We start from the raw sequence: 13456 nt of genomic DNA, 5'->3' as shown, positions 1-13456 counted from the left end.
TTTGTATCAGTGGTGAAGGTAATGGTGTGATGTGAAAATATAAATTTGCATACATAATATATAAATGGTACATCACTGCTCATGCTGTTAAATACGCAAACAGACGATGCATTAACGTGCGTTCAGCCCCTAGGATGGACGTTGATTGGATGGCCTGTCTGATGGCATTAGTTGATGAACATTTAAGATCTCATGATATCCTTTGGAGAGAGTGGGCAAGTTATCGCAGGCATACTGCAGAGTGAGACATAGACCCGTGATCCGAGGTTGAGGTCAATCATGTGTGTTTTAATGAGTTTGTTTGAAAGGAAATTTTACCGCGGTATCTCAAATTGCACAATTTGAACTTGTGCGAGTTTACTTCGGGCTTGTAGATAATAGCAAAGGGCCCGTGTAAGAGATAATCGATAATTTAGCAGAGTTAGAAACAATTTCCAATGTAAAACGTTGGTTGGAGCCTCACGATGAAAATATAAAAATATGGCAGAATGAACTGAACCCCTGTACTGTATCACATACTACCCTTTAAGGGGCGCTGGCTGTCAAAGGCCATGGAGTGCCGAAGGCCGGGTTGCAGCATGCAATCAAGCCAAGGATAAAAGCATAACAATATATACGGATTCCTGATATGTGTACAGGATGACACACGATGTAGGGACAATTTGGAAATAAGAGGGTATATTGTTGTGGGCCGGGTATCGGCAACGAGCATGACCGCTAGATGGAGCAGTAGAGTCGGCTCCACCGAACACCCGGAATTTAGATCGTACCTTTCAGAAAACTCCGACAAGTACGGGTCCCTTACCAGACCGTCAATCGTCAATAATTACACCACGTGGTACAGGGTTATTTGCCAATCTTCAAAATACCTAGAGCTCTGCGTGGTGAGTTTACCCTTGAGTATTCACACCCTCGACGGCGCTCGTACGGAACGAGCCGCTAGCATGCTCGAACCGTGTGCGACCCGAGCGGATGATCACCAAGATCCGTCGGTCCAAATGTCCCCTTACGGCGGCAACAACGGCTTTGCTAATTCTCCAACAAGCGCCACACTAAGCCAATGGAAGGAAACACAGCAACGAACTGATACATTTAACACATGGGTTTATATTCATAATGGTGGGGGGAGGCGGGAAGCACGAAAGAAGGCAGAGTTATCTGACTAAAGAGATGCACATATGTACAGCAAGGCACTTAACAATTCCTACTTACTAGACTGGTGACACACACACACACACACACACACACACACACACACACACACACACACACACACACACACACACACACACACACACACACACACACGAAATGGTGGCCACAGCCTTTATTGAGGCCTCCAACTCGGAGGGAAAGGCGAACTGAAGACCAGAGCCTGCCTCGGACCTGTCCACCTCGTGTGGTCTTCAAGCTGATTAGAACCGGGCACCAGCGAGAGGCGAGCCGAATCCAGACACCAGCGAGCCGCGAGCAGCCTCCTGAGCTCCAGCGGATCCTCACGCGCTCCGCCAGTTTCTCTCGCTCGCACAGATTTTGACGCTTCCGCAGATTCCCTCACTCCTCCGATCTCTCCGATCTCCACGTCCCATTTATCCTCTCGGGCGCGATTCACTCAGGCGTGGCTCACCCTCAGGCGCGGTTCAACTGAACCGATTCATGCCCATATTTGTGAATGCAATTAATCCCCGAACGCATTCCGAACATGCCCGTATACCAGCGAGCGCGTGGAGAAAGCCAGGAGCAGAGGGTTTTCGCTGTTGTATTTGGAGCTGTAGTAGTCGTCATTGTTGTATTTGGAGCTGTAGTAGCCGTAGTTGTTGTATTTGGAGCTGTAGTAGCCGTAGTTGTTGTATTTGGAGCTGTAGTAGCCGTAGTTGTTGTATTTGGAGCTGTAGTAGCCGTAGTTGTTGTATTTGGAGCTGTAGTAGCCATCGTTGTTGTTGTATTTGGAGCTGAAGTCGCCGTAGTTGTTGTTGTATTTGATGTAGAAATCCTAGCTATTAAAGTAACTCACAGCGCATGTACATTTATTCATCCATTTGACTAGCAAAAGGGAGCTATCTATCTACATTCACTTTTCAAAATAACTGAGCTATAGGACCTGAATGTTGTGTGCTCATGGCTTCCAGATTCACAACACTACCCCTTCCCCTTTTCACAGACTCGTCCCGAGTCCACACATTTTCGTGTGACCAGCATGTGTAAGTTTTCCCCTAGTACATTTTACCTTCGGATCCCTGAGTGCGACATTTTTTTATACATGTCCCAAAAATAAATAACCTAATGCGCTGCGTAACTAACTAACAGACTCATACGGACAATTTAACTAACATTGCCGGCGCCATGACAAACATGCAGGTTGGTCAAATAACTTATTTACAACCTTAGCTTACCTATTTACACTAACCATGGCCCAGGACCTACCATCTGTGGGAAAAGAAAGGCACAGCAATGTCAACAGTTTGTGGGTGGGTGAGTGCTCCGCAGCTGAAGGTCAGTCGTCCTCAGGGCCTCCTCAAAAGGACCCCCTTGAGTATTCCTTGCAATGAACCTTTCTCTCTCTTCCTTTCATACCCCCAGCTGCTGGAGGCAACTCACCCTAACACGGCATGCCATGTGCCGTCCCACAAGCCATTTGAAGAGGTAGCCAGGCTGCTCAATGCAGTCTCTGGCTCATTGAAATGAATGGATAGAGATGCAAAACACAAAAAATGGGTGTAAACGATGCACGGGCTGCACCAATGCAGTCCCCGTGTACGGCTGCCTGCAGGGCAGTCCTTGTAAACACTGGAGATGGTCCTGGCGCACATGTGATGGTGACACAGGGGCAATGCAAGAGGGTAGCAGGCATGGGGTTATGGCAGAGGCAGGCAACAAAGGCATGGCAAGGCAGATGCGGAACAGGCGATACAGCACAACAGGCTGGCAGGTGAAGCTGGCCGGACTCTGGTCTCATTCCGTGTGGGTCTGGAGGGAGTGCGGTGGTGCCGGCCGCTCCGAAAACGGGCTCGGACCTACCCTACTGTCTCCCCCCCAACCCATCGCCTTTGCCTGTCTGTCCATACCCACTCCCTAAATTTGCAACACAAAACAACCAAATTTAGCCCCTTTTTATTTATTTATTTATTTTTTTCCTTGTAATTTCGTCTCCCTAACCACCTTTCTGTCTTTGTCGGGCTAACCTATCCTGTCAACCTAGCCTACTCCCAACCCCTAAAATCCCCGTTGGAGGGGAATAGGGAAGAGACTCGCATCCTGTCCTGAGGCCCAACGAAGCCTCAGAATGGCCTCCCACAGAGTTCAGCAATCCAAGGTGGATCCAGCGGCCTATGGAGAGCGAAGGGATGGATGGTGCGAAGGGGTCCACGTTTCCTATCTACCCTATCCTTTATGAACTTCAAACTACCCTGGGGCTTTTCCAAAACGCCTGTCACTTTAAACGATTGGTGCTAAAAACCATGATTCCCGTCGCCTGTGTTGGTGTCCATTATAAATTTGGGCCTTGCCCTCTAATTTTCATTCGTGCCCTTGCATAATTTTGTGGCTGGGCAGCGTGGCTCACTTGGCAGGGATTCCCCCTCTGCCGAACTCTAACCATGGCACCCCTGGGCCCTGAGGCTGCCTCCGAGCCTACCTGCTCCCTATGAACGTGGGGGGTTGCCCTTCCTGGCATTGCCCCCCTTCCATGCCCAAGTGGCATCTTTGGTGCTCTATCTTTGGTCCCGTTCCGCGGGTCACCCGTGCCCAGTACATTATCCCGGTCCCTTGGACCCTTGGCTTACTCTGGCCTACTAGTCCAGTGCCCACGACTCAGTACTCACCTTCCCAAGCCACGCTCCCAGCCGGTCCAGGGACTCCTGCACCCCTTCAAATGGGTTTCGTGCCTTCTTCCCATAGAAGCAACAAAACGACCTCCTTTTGGTAAATTTGACGAACCCACTAACTAACATTACACTGACCCCAGGGTCACTTGGGAGGGTTGCACTCCTCCCCCCACTCAGTCATTCGCACCATGCATACCACATTCACTCCACTCACACACTCGGGCCCGCTGACCCATATTCATTCAACACACATTTCAATTTTTCCTTTAAACTCACTCATACACTCCAACAATGCCATTCTCCTTACTAAATTCCCCTAACTAACTCGTGCTCCCAAGTCATCCCTAAAACTAGTGCATGTTCCATTTAATCTACGTAGCTAAGCTACGTTGCCACTACACATTCCATGTCGGTCCATGTCTCCCAAAATCCATTTTCTAAATCTAACCTAGTATTCCCTCTAACTAATCCACGGGCCCCATGGAGGACAGACAGCTCATGCCCCCATGAGGCTGGTCTATCTATCGCTAACCCTTCCCACTAACTAATGCTCCCTACGCCCCAAACTAGGATGCTTGCCACATCCTGTCTGGGGCCATGTACTTGGGGCGAGGCTTTTTTTTTCTTGCACCGCCATGGTGACAGTTTACGGCTTGCCCGTTCGTACCTATGGGCGATACCAGCGTCCCCTCCGATGGCCGATCCGTGTAGCCATGACGTCACCCTGCCAATCCCAACAAGCGCTCGCTCTCGGGGAATTCCCCACGCAGGACGACGTGCGCTGTTTCCCCGGCATTCGTGCCGCGAGATCCCAGTGACGTCACCCATGCACCGAGCCTGCGTGGTTTCCCGTGCAGGTTGGCACGAGCGCATCGTCCCGGGAACCCGCTCCGCGCGTTCCGCGAACAGAACACGCGGTATGCAGCACGTGATGCCCCGCACACGTGCCCACGTGGGAGCCCGCATGTTCCAAATTCAACCCGTACTTGCCTACCTTTTTGCCATCCAAGCGGCCGGCTCGTATCCAACGTGGAGCATTCTCGCGCCGGATCGCAATCGCACAGACATGCCCGTGCAGGCCGTGCGCGAAACGCACCATGAACATCGCACACGCCGTCGCACGAACCCGGTGCGGTAACCAAAATAGCTCTATACGGCGCAAAAGGCTCGCCACACCCATCTCCCGACTGGACTGGTCCATCATCCATTTCCAAACATGCACTCACGCATGCCATGACACTCACACTATACCTACCTTCTGGCACACTTGCACCACTCACACTCTTAACCACACACACCGGGACAATCACTTCGGGGATTCGTGTTACCACAAGGGGTCCCGGGATCTCTTTACCCCCCAAGCTCCGCGTGTACCCGTTAACATCACTCATCCCCTCAACCTCCTTCGGCCTGATCGGACTCACCTCTTCGCGATCGGCTTCAAGGGGGAATATCGTCTCCCCTCGTTCCTTAAGGAGGCTATCCTGCTGCTCGCACCGGGTCACGAAACATTCCCCAAGCTCGACCTCATTGTCCCCCACTAACTATATGTGTGTGCTCGTCTTTTATTTCCTGTAGTTTCTCCTCTATTTGTTCCATCTCCCGCGTCTCTGGTGTTCCCTCCTTTGTCTCGTGCATCTCCGTGAATTTTACCGTCATTCCCTCGCGTTCATTAGTTTCTTCCTTTGTCTCTTTTATTTCTATTAATTCCTGCGTTTTTGTCTCCTCGTTTATTATTCCCGTTACCTCCTGGCTTTTCGTCTCTTAATTTTTCCGTTGCCCCATCGTGTCTCGTCCCACACGTCTCCCCCACTATTGTCATGGAGCCGCTCGTCGTCCCAGCCTCACCCGTCTCCATTGCGGGCCGAAAAACTTTCACACTCCCCCTCATCGGTTCGGTCGCTCTGACACGTGGTGCCGCCATTATGCCTCTCATGCTCTCCACAAATTGTTTCAGAAGCGCCATTGCCTGCTGCTCTGTCATCTGCCCGAGCTGCCTCCACTTACTACATTTAGTGGTGCAGTGGTAATCGTAAAAAAGTAACACCGCAAAGCGGACGTAACCCCTCAGCCCCTTGACACAAACCAATTTCAAGATGGTGGCCATATTGAAAATCGCAGCATGCCCATTTTCGAAAGGAACCTTCCTCTACTCAACCCCAACACACCCAGCAAAAATGAATTTAATCGGACAACGCGTTCTCCTCGAAATTGACGGAAACCAATTTCAAGATGGCTGCAGTGGCAGCCACAGTGAAAATCGCAACATGCCCATTTTGGAAAGGAACCTTCCTCTACTCAACCCCATTATACCTCGCCAGAATAAAATCAACGTGTGAAGCCGTTCTCAAGTTATTGTCCGGAAACCAAATTAAAGATGGCTGCTCTAGCCGCCATATTGGATATCGGATTGCGCTGAATATCGAAAGGAACCTTCCTCTAAACACCCCCATTATATCACACAAAAATGAAATCAATAAGTCAAGCCGTTCTCAAGTTATTGTCCGGAAACTAAATTCAAGATGGCTGCCGTAGCCGCCATATTGGATATCGGATTGTGCTGTATATCGAAAGGAACCTTCCTCTAACCACCCCCATTATACCCCCATGAAAATAAAATCAATCTGTCAAGCCGTTCTCAAGTTATTGTCCGGAAACCAAATTCAAGATGCCTGCCCTCGCCGCCACATTGGATATCGCATCGCACTGATTATTATCGAAAGGAACCTTCCTCTACCCAGCCCCAACACACACTGCAAAATGGATTTAATCGGACAAGGCGTTCTCCTCTAAATTGACGGAAACCAAAAGTTGACAGACGCCCAGACAACGCCTGTGACGACAATACCCTTAGCCCAATTGGGCTGAGGGGTAATAATAAAAACCATATGAATGGCATCGCCACTTTTCCCAACCCTGGGGTAAGGGTGTTTCTTCCTCACAGGTGTTGTCCTGAGCCACGGATTCTTTTAAACCTACCTCTATACTCTCAGAACCCACCTGCATCAGCTCATCTTGGTTCGCCATTTTGCCAAAATTTAAAACGCTCGTAATTGGAGGGAACGGGGAGGGGGGGGGGGTTTCGCTCCGTACACCCCTGATCCGACCCGTAAATTTCTCTCCGGAGCTGGAGGGGTTCGAAACCCGCTCCTGACACCAATTTGTCGTGGGCCAGGTATCGGCGACGAGCACGACCGCTAGTTGGAGCAGCAGAGTCGACTCCACCGAACACCCGGAATTCAGATCGTTACCCTCAGATAATTCCGAAGGTACGGGTTCCTTACAGGACCGTGAATCGTCAATAATTCAACTATGTGGTACAGGGTTATTTGCCAAACTTCAAAATACCTAGAGGCCCACGTGGCGAGCCACCGAGGAATTCACACCCTCGACGGAGCTCGAACAGGACGAGCCGTTTCCGTGCTCGACCCGTGCGTAACCCGAGCAGATGGTTACCGAGGTCCCGTCGGTCCAAATGCACAACAACAGCAGCAACGGCCTTTTTAATCACCCAACAAGCACAGTGCTAAACCAATGAAGGAAAGGACGAGGACTTGCTGAAACATTCAACAATAGGGGGGGAGGGGTGTCATACGCCGCCCCTGCCACGCTCATTATTTTGGGGTCCGGTCGTGGGGAAAGTTCCTGCATGGGGGTGGTGTCCTGGAAGCACGTAACGGCAGAATTATCACGACTAGGCAATGCAAGTATGTACAAGGCACTTAAACAATTCCTACTTATAGACTGGGCCCACAGACACACACACGCATACACAAAAGAAACAGACCCAAATGGTCTTTATTCGGCTCTCCAGCCGCAGAGGATAGTTCGGCTAGGAGTCAGGACAGCTGGCTACTTGGCCGTGAGCACACGGCTGGGGGTCCACCCCTTCCCGGAGCTCCGGTTGGCAAAAGCCCGACCAGGGCAGCCAGACGCAGACCAGCGCCAGCAGAAAGATGAGATCAGGGAACCAGACCAGCGCCAGCGACGAGATGAGATCAGAGAACCAGACCAGCGCCAGCGACGAGACGAGCCCAGACCACCAGACACCGCGCCGTCCCGTCTATATCTTTTCTCTCTCGCGTCGGGGGCAGGGGAACGTCTCACCTCTCCGCACACCTCATTCGCCGGGGAAACCCGTCGTATCTCCATGATTGGTCGGGGGGGGGGGCGTGTCAGGGCATCTCGATTCCCCGCCCCCCGAAGAGGCTTTGCTTCTCTTGGAGCCTGCTCTGTGCCCACTAGCTGAAAAATGAGGCATTCTCTCATTTGGTGCCAGGCCAGAACGAAACGCTTCGTGAGCACGCGGACAATTCCTCGAGCAGTGTTGTTGTTGGCGTTGTCATAAGTGTAAAAATCCTATCTATAAAATAACTTTGCAGCACATGTACACTTAAATTCCCATTAGACATAGGGGATGGATTATAACTAGAAGCACATACTTATCGAAATAACTAAGCTATGGGGACGGCTGTCTGTCTGTGTGCACAGGGCTTCCAAATTCGTAACAATATATATATATATATATATATATATATATACACACACACATATATAAGGTTAAGGATTCCTTCACATTTGCAGAATCAATTGGAGCTAAAACACCGACAAGTGAGCACAACATCATGGCATCCTTTGATATTAAAAGCTTGTTCACGAATGTATCATTGATGGAGACGATTGAGATATGCGCACATTTGCTGTATCACACCGATCTGGAACAACCGATGATCTTGGAACATGTCTTGATCTATCTATAATTCCAGCAATGTGTGTGTGTGTGTGTGTGTGTGTGTGTGTGTGTGTGTGTGTGTGTGTGTGTGTGTGTGTGTGTGTGTGTGTGTGTGTGTGTGTGTGTGTGTGTGTGTGTGTGTGTCCGCTGTTTCTTGACAACTGCTGGTCCGATCTAATTGAAACTTGCCAGATGTATTGCTGGGGACCTGAGGATGTGCCTTTTCAAGGTTTGATATTAATCGGACAAGTGCTCCCCAAGTTATGGGCATTTATTTACCAAACCAATGACAATATACGTTATTGCGTGGGCATGGCCGATGGGGAAGGGAAGCTCAGCCGCATTCCCCATTACGGGTTACAACGTACGGACTTCCGGATCCATTACGGGTTTCAACGTACGGACTTCCGGATAATGATGACTTCGTGTATTCCAATAATTTCTCGATTTCTTATGCGCATTTATAGATAAACACAATGCCGCAAGTTATGATCGTTTTCATATTAGACGGTGCATAAATTTCGGGAACATCAGAGTGCTGGTATGCTCCGAACCAGGAAGTAATTTTTTCTCTCTTTTCTTCTCTTTTTGTTTTTCCTTGCGAGGACATTGTGATGACATCGCGAAAAGGCAAAATACGTTGGCGCACATTGAATAATTGGCCATTAAAACCTAAATTGCGAGTCATCGTAACTGTGATATGCGAACTTCCGTGCCACCCACATATGGGCACGCGAGAGCGAAGAAACGGCCTGTGTGGTTGTTGTTTCTGGCACGCGGTTTGAAAGTTTTTTTTTTTGCATGTACGGCCACGCACGTACGGGTACGTGAGAGCGAAGGAACGGCCTGTGTCGTTGTTTTTGACATGCGGTTTGAAAGTTTATTTGTTTTGTTTTGTTTGCACCTACGGGCACGCACCTACGGGCATGCACTAGTTGAATTAATGAACACAGCAACAAGGGAGGTGGAATTCAGTTTTAACAACATGATGTATGTTCAAACGGACGATGTGGCCATGGGTTCTCCATTAGGCCCAGCTCTTGCAAATATCTTTGTAGGCTATCATGAAATGCAGAAACTGACTGGTCAGCAAGGGGTCGATTCCCCCATCGTATACTATCGGTATGTTGACATTTTTGCTTTGTTCGAGTCTCGGACGACATGTGACAATTTCCAGGCATGGCTCAACACTCTCCATCCAGCGCTGAAGTTTACCACGGAGCTGGAATTGTCAAACACGTTACCATTTTGGACGTGTTGTTTAATAGATCCATCCTTCGTTTCACAACATCCGTCTACCGGAAGCCGACTTTCACAGGGCAGTGTACTCGCTGGGACTCCTACAGCTCCACGAGATACAAAATTGCCTTGATCAATATCCTGGTTAACAGAGCACAGAGGATTTGTTCACCTTGTAATCTTCCTGCTGAAATTGACAAAATCATGAATATACTCGGTGAGAATGGTTATCCTGAGCATATAGCTAAGATACATACACAAGTTTCGAAACACGACAAAAGATCGGAAGATTGGTCTGGACAAATGTCCAGTCTTTATCAGGATGCCCTGGAAAGAGCAATCATCACGAAGGTTTGAAGTACAAATCAAACATATTGTGTCCAACACGTTTCTGGCTGTGCAACCCCAAGTAATCTTTACCTCTCGCCGTTTGCTGACGTCAGTCAACAAGGATGTGCAACCCACCTCACAAACCAGCAATGTTATTTATGAGTTTAAGTGCCGATGTGAAGCTCGGTACGTGGGCCGCACAACACTAAGATTGTCTGATCGGATCAAACAACACGTCCCTTTGGCGATTCGAAGAAAGATTGTGAGGGTTAGAACACAACCAGTGCGAGCATGCAGAAATATCCAGCAACCACCGGGCACTGTACCTGCTTCATCTGCCATTGCACAGCACCTGGTTGCCAACCCTATCTGTGCAGATAAGTACAATGCAGATATGTTCAGGATATTGAGCCAAAGGTGGAGCTCGTTTCATTTACGTATGTCATTTCTTGTTGCAGAGACCCTGAAGTTTATTATCATACCAAGCAAGCGCCAGAAAAATGCCAAGACTGACCGTACAACAACGGACGAAAATTGTTGAACTTTGGCAGCAGACGAAAAGTGTCAAACAGGTGCAACGTCTTTACTTGAGACATTTCAGTATCCACTTGCGCCATGCACCAAACTTTCGGACAATAAAGTGCACCATCGCAAAGTATACCAATGTGTGAACCATCTGTGACCTTCACAAGGGTCACAGTGGTCGGAAGAGGACAGGACGTAGTGAAGAAAATGTGGAAATGGTGAGACAGGCGGTCGCTCAGAGTCTAAAAAAATCGATTCGACGACTTTCTGCCGAGACAAACATTCATAAGAGCACCGTTCAGAGGATCCTTCGCCAAGACATTCATGCCTTTCCATACAAAATTCAAACGGAAACGGTGCTTACTGATCAACAGAAACGCAAACGACTAGATTTTGCAAATTGCTTCTCAGGAAAGTTGGAGGAAGATGCAGACTTCCTCAAAAAACTTCACATGACGGACGAATGCCATGCTCACTTGTCCGGGGAGGTAAACAAGCAAAACTTTCGGTACTGGGGAACTGAAAATCCTGGTAATGCAATTGGTCCACACTTCTTTGAAGATGACCAGGGACGCACTTGCACGGTAAACCAGAGGAACTATCGCGAAATGATTCAAGAATTCTATCTGCCTGAGCTACGTACTCAGGCCCGTAGGAGAAACAACCTGATCCAGATGAGAACCCAGTGGTTCCAGGAGGATGGGGGCACCGCCCCACACAGCCAGGGAAACAAGGCGTTTTCTCAACCAACATTTTGAGGGCCGCTTTATCTCCCTCTACGAAGACGTTGAGTGGCCACTGTATTCCCCTGACCTTACTCCTCCAGACTTCTTCTTGTGGGGGTATCTCAAGGACAGGATCTATGGAAACCCTAGGCCTCAGACTCTTGATCAGCTGAAGGAAAACATCCACCGAGAAATCCAGAATATTCCTCAGGAAACGTTTCCCAAAGTGATGGAGAACATGACAACGCGTTTGCAGGCAGTGATCAGACAACGTGGAGCCTACGTCGAACATGTGGTCTAAAAGAAAACGCCGATTCTATACTAAAATTTAAATTTTGGTGGCAATTTTGACATTGGGACAATAAACTTCAACCTTTCAGCTTTCTATCCAGCCATATATCTTTTTTTAAAAATATATGTTATGACCATCCTCTTTGCAGATGAAAAGTTGTATTTTTTTGGGATACCCTGTATGTATATATATATATATATATATATATATATATATATATATATATATATATATATATATATGTATATATATATATATATATATATACACACATACATATACATATATATATACATATATATATATATATACATACATATATATATACATATATATATATATATACATACATATATATATACACATACATATATATATATATATATATATATATATATATATATATATATATATATATATATATATATATATATATATATATACATATATATACACACACACACACACACACACACACACACACACACACACACACACACACACACACACACACACACACACACACACACACACACACACACACACACACACACACACACACACACACACTAAAACAAAAAATTCTTAAGAACAAAAATATATTTTAATTACATATTAACAAATACATTGTTTAAAATATAATAAGATAAACCATGCATGTTAAGGTAACATTCTAAAAAAAAAAACATCTCAAATCCTGCTCTTCAGGTGAGGGAAAATTCAGGTTGCATTCAGACAATTATCAATTATTTCGTTGAACATACCCAATTAACCAATAAGCCAAACACTGCTGCCATTACAAACAAATGAAATGTGTGGCATACAGAGTAATAGAAGGGGTTCATTTGATTTGCTTCGACATAATATTTAAAATATACAAATTAACGATGCAGCCTTCTCCCAGAAACGTACCTCGTAGTGTTTTTTTGCTTCTTCAAGAAAAGGAAAATGTTGCACAAACTGTATGGGTCTTAAAGCAGCTCACAAACAGAATCACTGCTTTCTAAGTTTACTGGGTCTTTCTGGAAGTCATCAGTTAAAGTTGATAGATTTGTGACTTGCTTTGTCATAGATACGTCAACAACTTCACAACAGTAGTTTATGATCAAGCAAACATCGTTTACTAACAGTCATCCAAATGCTTTCTCCCCATCCCCTCGCCCCCTCCCCCGACCCCCTCCCGTGGCTGCCATCCACCAAAAGGAATATAAAAACATCAAAGCAAGTCACCGCTCAGGTGCTGTCATCAAGACGTTTGGCAATATACATTTCATCATCAAACCAAAGTCAGAGAAGCATATCCTGCCCATCAGGCAAATGTTTCAAATTCAGCACGGATTGACGGAGACTAGCTCAACATGGCTCACGATGCACCAGCATAATGTTAAAGATGTTCTACATGCATTTCCTTTACATAGAGATAAAAACAAACTGGATTGTAAAAATAAAGGAGTAAAACAATATACTCCCTGCTTTCTCATCAACCCTTCTCTGCCATCTGGCAGACCTCAGACGTCCTCTTGGGGCCGGCTGCAGACCCAAATGGGACAAGCTCCAATTGAGAGGGCAGCTGGCCAATCTGTCACTGCTTCGAGACCACAAGTACACACAATGGGGACAAAAGTATCTACCTGCATGGCTTCCACACCATGATGAAAAAATAAAACATTTTGGTAACTTCAAAGGGATGTCTCACAGAACAACTTGAGTTGTAGGTAATTTTCAAAATGTGCCAGTTATAACTGGAAGAAGGGGACCTGCAATTGGTTTGGCTGTTCCATATTCTATT

At 47.1% G+C, this 13456-nt stretch overlaps 1 protein-coding gene across 3 annotated transcripts in view; it reads right to left on the bottom strand.

The window, feature by feature from the left end:
- The window catches only part of LOC147010513 (AT-rich interactive domain-containing protein 1A-like), a 123355-nt gene that overhangs the window by 66746 nt on the left and 43153 nt on the right, over positions 1 to 13456 (bottom strand). The gene's annotated exons all lie outside the window — the stretch shown is intronic.

The sequence above is a fragment of the Eptatretus burgeri genome, chromosome 16, assembly GCF_056783735.1.
Source record: "Eptatretus burgeri isolate ZD-2024b chromosome 16, Ebu_testis_v1, whole genome shotgun sequence".
Taxonomy (NCBI): Eukaryota; Metazoa; Chordata; class Myxini; order Myxiniformes; family Myxinidae; genus Eptatretus; species Eptatretus burgeri.
This window is presented reverse-complemented; position numbering and strand designations above follow the sequence as displayed.